At 44.5% G+C, this 14115-nt stretch overlaps 2 pseudogenes; both read left to right on the top strand.

The window, feature by feature from the left end:
- The first annotated feature begins 864 nt into the window (after positions 1 to 864).
- Positions 865 to 3058, top strand: LOC133905684 (receptor-like protein kinase; annotated as a pseudogene).
- A 7012-nt stretch (positions 3059 to 10070) lies between these two features.
- On the top strand, positions 10071 to 14115 carry LOC133906097 (leucine-rich repeat receptor-like tyrosine-protein kinase PXC3; annotated as a pseudogene).

Below are 14115 nucleotides of genomic sequence, written 5' to 3'. Positions count from 1 at the left end.
CGCCACGAAGGAGGCGAGCTCCCCGAACTCACCGCCGCCTCCGGAGGCGCGGGAGGGGAAGCAGAGGATGTCGACCTTGAGGCGCACCGACTCCGATGGAGGCGGTGCCCTGCGGCGGTCCCCCGGGAGCGAGTCGAGGTGCGCCTGCGTGGAGTCGAGCACCAGAGGCTTCCTCCGCGGCCGCCTCTCCACCATGGCTGCCACGGCGACAGGGGCTAAGAAGAGGAAGCACATGAGAGAGGCCACTTGACTTAAAGTTCTGAACAAACTGATGATGCGAGGTTGGAGTCTTTGGGAAGAAGAAGCTCGTCGGCACCCATGAGGAAGGTGCCGCGGGGAGGAGAGAAGGAGAGGGCCGCAAGGACCTGAGCGGATGGGTAGGTGGGCCAAGCACGGATAGGGAGCAAGACTCACTCGGGAAAAATAGCAAACGAGGAGGCCGGTTTTAGGGTTCGGTAATTTTTAGAAGACCTATTGAGAATCCGTTGGAGATCGTTTTAAGGCTAGAATCCCTAAATATGACTATATGGTGTCATATGCATAGTTTCTTGAAGATGCTCTTATAATAGCATAATAATTCACATCCTCGGTTCTCTCTCAAGCACTCAGTTGTAACAGACCCCAAGAAGGCATGGCCGAGCACACCCAGAAACCAAGGTTCAATTTATCGTCGGTAATCGCTTGATTATCACGGTTACCGGATGATTCGGTTTGCATCGTATTCATAAACCGAACGATAACCAACTAAACTCAAATTTAAAATTCAAATAAATTCAAATTTTTAATGAAATTTGATCGCTTTCTATCGAATTACCGTCGGCGGGCGGTTTTGGAGGTCCAAACGTATTTGTAGACCTTGCCAGAACCCCAGAACCTAGAGGGAGGGAAAAATCTCGTCTTTTTCTTCCTTGCTGCTGCTCCAGCCGGTGAAGATCCGCGGGGATTAAGGGGGAGAGAAAGAGGCAAGCAGTTCATCAAGCGGAGGCCAAGAACTGGTGGCCATGGCGGAGAGGAGGTATTGTCCCTGTGCCAGCCATGCCTTCTTCTTCCTTCCGCTGGTGCTCCCGTTCTTGTTGTCGTTCTCCTTTCTTGATGTGCGCCAGGCCGTCGCCGCCTCACAACCCGTACCACCACTAAATACGACGCAACAAGCCATCATGAGGGATGTTTGGAGTCTGGTGAAATCCGAGTCCATCAACACCGGGTGGAACACGGCAGACTCGAATCCATGCCTATGGACAGGAATCTCTTGTTCTAATTCTTCTGATTCCGATTCCCTTCAGGTGGTGACCAGCATCATCTTGTCCAACTATGGCATATCCAACTCCTCCATCTTTGCCCACATATGCCGTCTCGACACCTTGCGGAATCTTGACCTCTCCAGAAATTCCTTCGTCGATTTGTCCGCCCAATTCTTCGCTTCGTCTTCTTGCACCATGAAGGGAGGATTGCAATCACACAATCTGAGTAGCAATCGGTTGGCTAATTCGCTCTGCGATCTATCCAGTTTTGGCCAACTGAAGGTTCTTGATTTGTCTTTCAATCATTTCTTTAGTGGAAATCTGAGTAGCGAATTGAGCACTTATCTCCAATTAACAAGCTTGAACCTTAGCACCAATAACTTTGAGGGTGATGTGCCTACAAGTATGGTTCCCTCTTTGGAGGTGTTGATGCTGTCGTTGAATCAATTCAGCGGTGACATTCCAATAGATTTATTTGAGTATAGAAATCTTACCACACTGGATCTTAGTCAGAACAAGTTAACTGGTGATGTCCCGGATAAGTTCATGAGCTCTCCAAGCTACAGACTTTGATCCTTTCAGGTAATAATCTGAATGCAACAATACCAAAGAGCTTGTCAGGTGTGACAACACTGTCTCGGTTTTCAGCTAACCAAAACAATTTTACCTGTTCGATCCCGAGTGGTATTACCAAACATCTGAAGATGCTGGATTTGAGTTTCAACAATTTGAGTGGGAAGATCCCCTCTGATCTTCTATCATATCCAGTGTTGGAGACCATTGATCTCACTATGAACAAACTCGAAGGGGAGATTCCGTCGAACTTTTCCCGTAACCTCTATCGGCTTCGTCTTGGTGCAAACTTGCTGAATGGGAGCATTCCAGACTCCGTAGGTAATGCCTCGAGCTTGGCTTTTCTTGAGTTGGATGGTAATCAGTTGTCAGGTGATATACCTTCCCAGCTCGGCACATGCAAGGAGTTGGTTCTCTTGAATCTGGCATCAAATAAATTGGAAGGTCCAGTCTCTGATGAGATCGGCATCATTAAGAACCTAGTAGTTCTAAAACTCCAAAATAACAACCTCAGTGGATCTATACCAAGTACATTTTCTTTTCTTCCAAACCTGGGCATACTAAATCTTAGTCAGAACTCATTCACTGGAGAGATACCACGGACTATTGTGCAGTTAACAAACCTCTCCAACTTGAATCTTGAAGGCAACAGGATCAGCGGCATGATTCCAACTTCAATCAGCTCGTTGACGCAACTAATCGAACTCAATCTGGGAATTAATGCTTTGAATGGTACCATTCCACAAATGCCGATCAGCTATAATAGTCTCAGTGGCTCAATTCCTTCATATATTGGCTTTTTAAAGGACTTGGAGATTCTTGACCTTTCATACAACGACTTGTCTGGTTCAGTGCCATCATCTCTTGTGAACCTGCAAAGCTTGACACAGTTGGTGCTTTCTTATAATCAGCTCTCTGGATCTGTTCCTCTACTCCCTCATGCGCTCGTAAATACCACTGGAAATCTTGGTCTTACGAATACAGATGGTAATAACATTTCCACTGGTGGTAGGAAGAAGAGTCACACTGTTCTAATTATTATCATTGCTCTTGTTGGTTGTCTTGTTGGATTATGCTTGGTTGCTGCTATTGTTATGCTCTCATTATCAAAGAGAATCTATCGTGTTGAAGATGCAGAACCACCAAGGCGTAGCTACTGGGGGAGTAGCTACTGTTGCCGGACCAGACCTTATATCATAATTTTTCTTGTTTATCTGCAGAGTGTGCTTACACGAGGAAGGTGAACGAGAAGGTGGATGTCTACAGCTTCGGTGTCGTGCTCTTGGAGTTTACAACCTGAAAGAAGGCCAACAATGGTGGCAAGCACGGTTGCCTGGCAGAATGGGCAGGGCACCACTACCGATCAGGGGAGAGCATCCCCGATGCCACAGACAACTGGATCAGATATGCAGGGTACCGTGGCGATATTGAGACCGTGTTCAGGCTAGGCGTGAAATGCACCGGCAACTCGCCGTCAGCACGGCCATTATGAGGGATGTGCTGCAGATTTTGCTCAAGTGCAGCGAACAGACGCTCCAGAAAAGCAGAATGGAGTGTGTCGAACGGCAAAGTAATTGTCATCGAAGAGAAAAGTGACCTTGATTGCATTCTCTGAATTCTGAAGAAAAGCCTGACATTGCACATGCAAATTGGTACATTGTCACACGCCACTCAAGATTCAACAGCTATAATCAGGGAAAATTGTGACCCGATAGTGCATTACTGGAAACTTAGCACGCATTCAGAAGAATGGAGCAGAGAATTATGCATCCCAACTTTTCACCATGACCTTCATCTTACACTAGGGACAACGGTGCCCAGGGGCACACCATGCCATTTTGAGATTTGATGCTACAAACTCACATTCGCATCTATATACACTAGTAGAATGCTCGTGCTTTTGCTACGGATTAATGGATTTCATCTTACCCCGTTGCATGGAGCCATAGTCGTAGAGCTCAGCCTGTGCCACGCCCTCGGCTCTGTAGGCACCAAGCTGGGATTCATGATGAACCGCATTGTTCCTTCGCCATTGTCCTCACCTACATCACGCCCTTGGTTTCACTGACCTAGTCAAGCCCGGATAAGGTGTAAATTGCACCTTCAGTGCTACTTCGAGTAGACCACACCTTAGATTGCCATTGCGCTACGTAACACCACACATAGCCAAAAGCATGCACCTCTTTGTTGACGTCTGATCCTCACCAAACACTCATGAGCACTGGTCGGAGATCACGCACAACCAGTCCTCGAGTGCAAACGACCACACACGCGAGCTGCTCGACTACTCCTGAGCAGTGCGTGACCACTGTGGAGAAGCTAGCAAGGAGAATACACACGTGAACACACTCATACAAAGAAAGTTAGCAAGCAGAACACAGAAGATTTTTTCTACTAGCTTCTCTCTTCACTCTAAACAAGCTCATGGTGTTTTGCTCATGGGAGAGAAACACACACACGAGAATAGTTTTGCGGCTCTGCACACCAGTGCCCTTTTCTCATTTCTATTTCTCTTCACCACTCTTAACATCACGACGTTGATTACATAAACTTATATAGGCACACACACACTAGGCAACCAAGCCACGTTTGGTCGCACGACTCGGCCAACCACTTATGTAGCTTGCCCACTAACACAACTAAGTAGTTGCATACACTCCACTAATCCAAAGTCCACGCATAGCTCTAGGACGTGTGTCATGCACTAACTGCGTCCACACAATGCTTGCTTGGCTATTTGGCTCTACTGATCTGCTTGCCATGCACATACACTTTTGTGCATCATCAATGGCTAATCAACTCCTTAAGCCGTGCAACACGCACACTAATTTGGACTCAGCCCGCAACTTCGACTTAAAGCACATGAAGAACACATAAAAAACAAGATTAATTCTAACAATCACCCCCCTAATCTTGTTGGTTTTATTTTGAGCACCTCATCACTGGCTTAAAAGTAATGTGGGCTCGTCACCAGCATCCACCAAGGCGAGGTGCGCTGCACCCTTCTTCACCTCTTCACACTCATCGGTGAAGTGGCCGTACTCACCACAGTTGTGGCAATCGATCTTCTACTTGTCAAACTTGCCACGATACTTCTTCTTGTCAACATACTTCTTGATGCTGCTACTGGAGCATACTTCTTCTTGTCAACATACTTCTTGATGCTGCTACTGGAGCCCTTGTCGCTCTTCTTTTCTTCAGCAAACTTAGCCTCCCATTCGGCACGCGTGAGCAGCAGCTGCGGCTCCCTGTCCTTGTCATGATGTTGCCCCTTGGAGGACTCCTCTAACGCCCTCAAGCGTCCAATAGTCTCTGATACTAACATCTCTATCACATCCCACATTGTTCGATGGTGCTGACGATGGGCAGAAACTTGTCAGGGACAGAGTGCAGGAGCTTTACGACGATGGTGCTCTCCTCCACTTTCGTAACAAGAGAGTGTATCTCGTTTACGATCGTAGTAACCTTCAAGACAAACTCATTAACTTTCTCGAAATCACCCATGTACATACCGTTAAGCTCTCACTTGAGAGTTTGTACTAAGGCATTCTTCACATGATCTTCACTGACATGCATCTTCTTGAGAGCGTCCCAAGCCTCATTTGCTGTCTCCTCGGATATTGCCATCACCATAGCCTCTGGCATAGTTTGGACAATGGCGGCGAGAGCCATTTGGTCCCTCTTCTCATCGACCACTCCATCGCCCACCACGGTTGCCCACACGCCACGTGCACACATGAATATCTTCATCTTCATCTTCACACCCCGCACCCCATAGTTGCTCTTTGTGAGCATGGGGTACTGGAGGGTCACAGCTCCCTCCCTCATGGGCATTCTCGACATAGCGTTGTTGTCGGCGGCACCGCTGTCCGGTGACCTGTCACCTGGCATGTTCTTTGGTATTCACTCAACCTGGCTCTAATAATAATTGTTGGTGTCTAATCCTCACTGAGCACTCACCAGCACTGGTCGGAGACCACGCACGACCAATCCTCGAGTGCAAGCGACCACTCATGAGCATTGGTCGGAGACAACACACGACCAATCCTCGAGTGCAACGACCACACATGCGAGCTGCTCGACCACTCCTGAGCAGTACGCGACCACTGTGGAGAAGCTAGCAAGCAGAATACACACATGAACACACGCACACAAAGAAAGTTAGCAAGCAGAACACGAAAGATTTTTTCTACTAGCTTCTGTCTTCACTCTAAACAAGCTCACAATGTTTTGCTCACGGGAGAGAAACACACACACAAGAATGATTTTACAGCTCTGCACACTAGAGCTCTTTTCTCACTTCTATTTCTCTTCACTACTCTTAACACCACGACACTGATTACAGAGACTTACATAAGCATGAACGCACCAGGCAGCTAAGCCACGTTTGGCCGCACGACTCGGCCAACCACTCATGTAGCTTGCCCACTAACACAACTAAGAAGTCTTGCATGCACTCCGCTAATCCGAAGCCCACACACAGCTCCAGGACCTGTACCATGCACTGACTGCGTCCACACACTTGACTACATCTACACAATGCTTGCTCAGGTATTTGGCCCTGCTGATTTGCCCGCCATTCACACACATTTTTGTGCATCACCAATGACTAATCAACTCCCTAAGCCGTGCAACACGCATACTAATTTGGACTCAACCCATAACTCCAGCTCAACTCACATGAAAAGCACATAAACAACGAGATTAATTCTAACACCCTTGGATTGGGATAGGCAGCTCCAATGAAGATAAAAAGGAAGTGATGGGATAAGGAGCTACGCCAAGAGGTTATCTGGCGGTCGTCTATTCTCTTCGCTCCTATCTCCCTCATTTCTTTTTCCTCTTTTAGAAAGTTCCGCTTGAATTAGAAAAAATTCAACTCGAATCCAAAAAGTTTCAGCTCAAATAAAAAACATTAAGCTCAAATCCAAAACTTTTTAACTCAAATAAAAATGGTTCTAACTCAAATCCTAAAGAAAGTTCCAACCAAAAACCTAGGTACAACTCAAATGATTCAAAGAAAATTTCCAACTCTAGATAAAAGAAGCACCAATTAGCTCCAACCACAGATTTAGGCAATTCCAGTACCAAATAAACAAGTCTTGCTTTAGCTGACCATCCACCCACGCCCCTCCAATTTACAAAGCATGTGCCGTACATGCTTATCACAATCTTCATGACATTGCTTGCTTTAAGGGAAGCGTATCATATCATATTGGTTAACCCTCTGCACATCACAGAGATTAGCGATGCTGATTGCTTCTTGAGACTCTAATCAACCTATATATTGACCAGAGATCATTTTCTGCTAGGCTTTTGGCATTGTGCACTGTACCTGGATTCTAAGATCAGCTGCATGCTTAGGCTCCAGAATAATCCATAGCCTTTGCTAGCTAATGTGTTGCTCTAATCTGTGTTAAGGTTTGACAACTTTGCATCGAGAACCAAAGCTCCAAAGAGAGCTCTTAGCCTAGAGAGGGTAGAGTCTATACGTCCAAAAGATTGGCCTTTTCCCCGCCTCCTCTCCGTCAAACACGGCTTTGTCTGATTGTCTCTGATGCAAAAGCAAAGACAATTTGCAGCTTTAACTTTTGTCTTTGCTCTTGATTATTGCCTAGTTGTTGGTACGGTCATCTTCTTTAGTTGTTTGAGACAGTGTCAGCCGTGATTACCTTTGAACAGAGATCGGCGCTTGCTTTCATTTCAGTAGCATCCCATCAGATCTTGATTAAATCGAAGGTTTGTGAGTAAGAACTATGAACCTTTGAACAGAGATCGGCGTTTGCTTCGAAGGTTTCCTTAATTACAATTTTTTTTGCTAAAAAACATTTCAAAATCTTTCTCTCAATAAACTGAATCCAATTTTTTTTTGTTTCACGAGAAAGAAGTCCAAATAATGGTGTAAGTTTTTGTTGTTGTTGTTTGAGTCCATCATGCTTGCGACAGTCCACAACACAAGTTTTGGGTTGGACTGTACAATTTGTTGGACCGGGTCTGCAGCAGGAGGCAGCATCATCAGAGAAGAAGCTGCACTGCAAAACCAGAACCAGAACATCCAGGTGTGCTGGGGAAGCCTGCAGAAACGATTCTGTGGGAAAATTGTGAAGTTTTTTTTCGAAAAGGGGAAACCCCATATTCCATTATTGACCATAAGGGAACCCATGTTCAAGTTGGGCAAGGATTGAGAGAGGCATACAAAGATAGTAACAAAAGGATAACGATTGTTACACCATCTCTAACAGTTTCCTGTTAGGGTTCAGAATCTCTCCACGAAGGGATTTTCGTTCTCTTCAGCGCTCCAACGATTTTTTTTTACGGTTCCTATCACGAAGAGATTTTCAAGGTCATTCACTTCATGACGGAATTCTCTCTCATTTTTTTTCACGAATCCCTTCAAAGTGGTGCTGTTGAAGATGAGAGAAAATATAGAGAATGAGAACGGGAAGGAAAATCGGGAAGAAAATGAAATTAAGGAAATATGGTTAGAGATAGTCTTATAGAACTTCAGACAATGGCTAAGCAGAATGGAAACATTGTCTGTCACTTCCTTTCAGGACCTCCTGCTGAAGAAGAAGAAGAAGCAGTCGTCCTGACTCTGTAGAATTGCTTCCACGCGCCCTGACTCTCCATGAGCTGTGACACCCTGTGGATCAAGCCTTCCACACCTCGCACCAAGTCTCCGTTCAAGTCTCCTCCACACTAACTGCAAGTCATACAAACTGGTTTTGCATGCTTTTCTACATGTGCATTTGTAATGGAGGACACAAGGTGCACAGCAAGTCATGTGGTAAACCAGGAAAATATGCTCTGTCTTTTCTAACTTCTTCCATGGGCATCTCATGTATGAACATGCAGACTGCTCATCCTGTGAGCTGTAATTTTGTTAAGTTGCTTGACAAGGACTTCATGAGTCCATGTATATATGTTTTTTCCCCTGGAAATTGACATCCAGCTACTCCCTCCGATGTTCACATTGATTCTAGGATACATGTAACACGTTCTTTTGAATCGATAAAATTCCGTATTCCAAATGGGTCGTAAACATGCTAAAGTGACATGTGTGGATTCGCCTTATAAAGCACTTTCCTATACTAGAATTTTGGTAACAGCGACATAGAATTTAGTAGTCAAATTTCGTTCTGAAGACCCTATCAATGCCGAAAATAGATGTTTTGCAATTTACCTTTGCTACGCTTTTCATTTAGTTTTTTTTTTAAAGAAATGCTTGTCAGTAAGGCTAAAGTGAGGGTAATACCACTGGATAGTTCAATAGTTAACCCGTAAATTCAATGTTTAAGCATCCAATAGAACTTTTGTTAGAATGATGTGTGACCAGTGCTAAATTTGACAGTCATGCCCCTAGCATTTTCTTCTCCCTGCTAGAATGTTTTTCAGGTAAAAGGCACTCCAAGCCTGGGTCAGTCAAGCTCTTTTGGCATTTCCGATGCCAAAAGAGTCCTCGGCAGGGTCCACGATTGCTTTGAACTAAACTTCGGTTCATGCAGTTGTGTCAACAATCTCGTTGATCACAGTTTTGGCTGGGTGTAATAAGTGGTGGAGTCAGGACTGGCTGAAAGAGAGGGCTAATCTCTTTCTTCCTTCTTCAGCCTCTCCTTATTTTCTCTTATTTTTTGCTACTATTTCTCATGGTGCAGTAGCATGTATGGGGCTTGAGCCTCTCAGCCCTTCGGTGGATCCGCCACTGGGTGTAGTCCTTTTTGGAATTACAAGGCTCTTAGTGTAGCTGAGTAGAGCCCCAGCTTCTTTGACTCGGCATTTGCATATGAAAACCCAAGACTGATTTTTTGCAGGAACTTTACACAAACAAAACCAATTTTCACACGACTTAAATATGATACATGATACATCTTTGGTATGCAAGTAAAGCTGGGAAATTGCCATTGCAAAACACCAGAACAGAAAGGATGGACTATTATGAAAACCTGCCAAATCTGTCCACCCAAATTCCATCCTATGCAGCCACACCTTTTGAGGAACACAAAAAATTCAACTAAGTACTTATGCACATTTTATTAGGATCATTTATTTATGATGAGATGTATGTTGAAGGATAGATAAAAAAGTCACAGAATATATAAAAAAGTTAATGAACAGAGGAGTATCAAATAAGAAAGATATGAATAATTAAGATAAACTATGAGTATGCAAGAATACAGAGTTGTATTGGGTATCTTTGAGGTCACTCTTACACCCACACACAGCAGTCGACGATACAATACGTCAGTCAGTCAACCATCTGGACTGACCCAACCCAAACCCAAGAGAAGGGGCACAAGAAACACATCAACAAAATTAGTAGCATAATAATTCACAGCATCGGTTCTCTCTCAAACACTCTGCTGTAACTGAACCCAAGAAAGGCATGGCAGAGCACACCCAGAAGGCCAGAACCTCAGAATCTAGAGAGGGAAAAATCTCGTCTTTTTCTTCCTTGCTGCTGCTCCAGCCGGTGAAGATCCGCGGGGATTAAGGGGGAGAGAAAGAGGCAAGCAGTTCATCAAGCGGAGGCCAAGAACTGGTGGCCATGGCGGAGAGGAGGTATTGTCCCTGTGCCAGCCATGCCTTCTTCTTCCTTCCGCTGGTGCTCCCGTTCTTGTTGTCGTTCTCCTTTCTTGATGTGCGCCAGGCCGTCGCCGCCTCACAACCCGTACCACCACTAAATACGACGCAACAAGCCATCATGAGGGATGTTTGGAGTCTGCTGAAATCCGAGTCCATCAACACCGGGTGGAACACGGCAGACTCGAATCCATGCCTATGGACAGGAATCTCTTGTTCTAATTCTTCTGATTCCGATTCCCTTCAGGTGGTGACCAGCATCACCTTGTCCAACTATGGCATATCCAACTCCTCCATCTTTGCCCACATATGCCGTCTCGACACCTTGCGGAATCTTGACCTCTCCAAAAATTCCTTCGCCGATTTGTCCGCCCAATTCTTCGCTTCGTCTTCTTGCACCATGAAGGGAGGATTGCAATCACTCAATCTGAGTAGCAATCGGTTGGCTAATTCGTTCCGCGATCTATCCGGTTTCGGCCAACTGAAGGTTCTTGATTTGTCTTTCAATCATTTCTTTAGTGGAAATCTGAGTAGCGAATTGAGCACTTATCACCAATTAACAAGCTTGAACCTTAGCACCAATAACTTTGAGGGTGATGTGCCTACAAGTATGGTTCCCCCTTTGGAGGAGTTGGTGCTGTCGTTGAATAAATTCAGCGGTGACATCCCAATAGATTTATTTGAGTATAGAAATCTTACCACACTGGATCTTAGTCAGAACAAGTTAACTGGTGATGTCCCGGATAAGTTCATGAAGCTCTCCAAGCTACAGAATTTGATCCTTTCAGGCAATAATCTGAGTGCAACAATACCAAAGAGCTTGTCAGGTGTGACAACACTGTCTCGGTTTTCAGCTAACCAAAACAATTTTACTGGTTCGATCCCGAGTGGTATTACCAAACATTTGAAGATGTTGGATTTGAGTTTCAACAATTTGAGTGGGAAGATCCCCTATGATCTTCTATCATCTCCAGCATTGGAGACCATTGATCTCACTATGAACAGACTCGAGGGGGAGATTCCGTCGAACTTTTCCCGCAACCTCTATCGGCTTCATCTTGGTGCTAACTTGCTGACTGGGAGCATCCCGGACTCCATAGGTAACGCTTCGAGCTTGGCTTATCTTGAGTTGGATGGTAATCAGTTGTCAGGTGATATACCTTCCCAGCTCAGCAAATGCAAGGAGTTGGCTCTCTTGAATCTGGCATCAAATAAACTGCAGGGTCCAGTTCCTTATGAGATCAGCACCCTTAAGAAGCTAGTAGTTCTGAAATTCCAAATGAACTACCTCAGTGGATCTATACCAAGTGCGTTTTCTTTTCTTCCAAACCTGGGCATACTAAATCTTAGTCAGAACTCATTCACTGGAGAGATACCACAGACTATTGTGCAGTTAACAAACCTTTCCAACTTGAATCTTGAGGGCAACAGGATCAGCGGCATGATTCCAACCTCAATCAGCTCGTTGACATCATTAATCGAACTCAATCTGGCAAATAATGCTCTGATTGGTACCATTCCACAAATGCCGATCAGCTTGAGCACAGCTCTTAATCTTAGCCATAATAGTCTCAGTGGCTCAATTCCTTCATATATTGGCTTTTTAAAGGCCTTGGAGATTCTTGACCTTTCATACAATGACTTGTCTGGTTCAGTGCCATCATCTCTTGTGAACCTGCAAAGCTTGACACAGTTGGTGCTTTCATATAATCAGCTCTCTGGATCTGTTCCTCTACTCCCTCATCATGTGCTCGTAAATACCACTGGAAATCCTGGTCTTACAAATACAGATGGTAATAACATTTCCACTGGTGGTAGGAAGAAGAGCCACACTGTTCTAACTATTATCATTGCTCTTATTGGCTCTATTGTTGGATTATGCTTGGCTGCTGCTATTGTTATGCTCGGTTGCTGCTATTGTTATGCTCTCATTATCGAAGAGAATCTATCGCGTTGAAAATGTAGGACAACCAATGGAGCAAGATGTCCCAGAAATCATCAATGCCCACCTTATAACCACGAACAGGATCCACACCTCTGCTATTGAATTCATGAAGGCAACAGAAGCAGTTTCCAATCGCAGTAACATCTTCTTGAAGACGAGGTTCTGTACCTACTACAAGGCTGTGATGCCTAACGGCTCAACCTACTCTGTGAAGAAGCTTAATTGGTGTGACAAGTTCTTTCAAATTGGCAGCCAACAGAAGTTTGGTCATGAGCTTGAGGTTCTCGGGAAGCTTTCCAATTCCAATGTCATGGTGCCATTGGCCTATGTCTTGACGGTCAACAGTGCCTACCTTGTCTACGAGCATGTGTATACGGGTACTGTGTTTGACTTCCTTCATGGTGGCCGATCCGTTGTTTTGGACTGGCCTTCACGGTACAGCATTGCTTTGGGGGTTGCCCAAGGGCTGACATTTCTTCATGGGTGCACTCAGCCAGTTCTTCTTCTTGATCTGTCGACAAGAACTATCCACTTGAAGTCTATGAATGAGCCTCGGATTGGAGATATTGAGCTTTACAGAATTATTGGCCCTGCAAAGAGCACTGGAAGCCTTTCAACCATTGCTGGAACAGTTGGTTATATTCCACCAGGTGAGACATACTATTCTGATTCAGTTTCACCACGTAACAGTTAACTTATTCTGAAACTGCAGACAAGTGATATCAATATGCTATTTTTCGTTGATGTAATTATTTCTTGTCAATTTTGAATTCATCTACCAACTATCAAATAATTTGCTTGACTGCATACCTGTTTGACCTTTGCCTCACATTCCAGTATTCTAATTAGCCCATCATTCTGCATACGGCTGTAGTGCTACTCTTGATTTCTGAAGTTTCTTCAGTGCATAGTTCATTCTTTCACCTTCTTGATTTTGTTGTCCTTGTACCCATCCCTTATTTTATATCAACTAATGTTGTAACTCACTTCCTGAAACTCTAATTAGAAACCTCTTTCCTGCTTCTGGACAGATTTAACAAGAAATCAAAATGAGATATACAATGTGATAAAATTAGCTACTAAAATGTTGCGCTAGGATAGTCTTGCAAACTTCCATTCAATTATTTCTGAAATCCCTAAGTGATCATATACTAAAGTTGCTTTGAATTTTGATTCCAGAGTACGCATACACTATGAGGTTGACAATGGCTGGCAACATTTATAGCTTTGGAGTCATTTTGCTGGAGCTGTTGACAGGGAAAACATCGGTCAGTGACGGCATTGAGCTGGCCAAGTGGGCTCTCAGTCTTTCATCTAGGCCTGATCAAAGGGAGCAGATCCTTGACACCAGGGTCTCAAGAACTTCTGTTGCTGTTCACGGCCAGATGTTGTCAGTCCTAAACATCGCTCTCTCTTGCGTTGCCTTGTCTCCAGATGCTCGACCAAAGATGCGCAACGTCTTGAGGATGCTCTTCAATGCAAACTGAAGCAGAACAGTTGTCTTGGTATCTTAGATAAATTTTGAGTGGAGTTTGATCCTTGGCCGTGTATGTCAGTTCTCGTTATATAGGTGGTTCTTGTACAGTTCCATAGGACCCTGGTTCATGGTAGATTCTCATATGGTTGATAAATTGAGTAATTAGGTATCTATTTGGAGTGAGTGACCATATGATTTCAATCGCAAAGCTGGTTATTATAAGCAAAGCTTAAAGTCATGATTCTCATGTGTATGCAACAACTTATCTAGAAGTAAGTAATCCATTGTTTTTCTCTGTA

The sequence above is a fragment of the Phragmites australis genome, chromosome 23, assembly GCF_958298935.1.
Source record: "Phragmites australis chromosome 23, lpPhrAust1.1, whole genome shotgun sequence".
In the NCBI taxonomy this organism is placed as follows: Eukaryota; Viridiplantae; Streptophyta; class Magnoliopsida; order Poales; family Poaceae; genus Phragmites; species Phragmites australis.
Note: the sequence above shows the minus strand (reverse complement) of the source record. Positions and strands in the feature narration are given on the sequence as shown.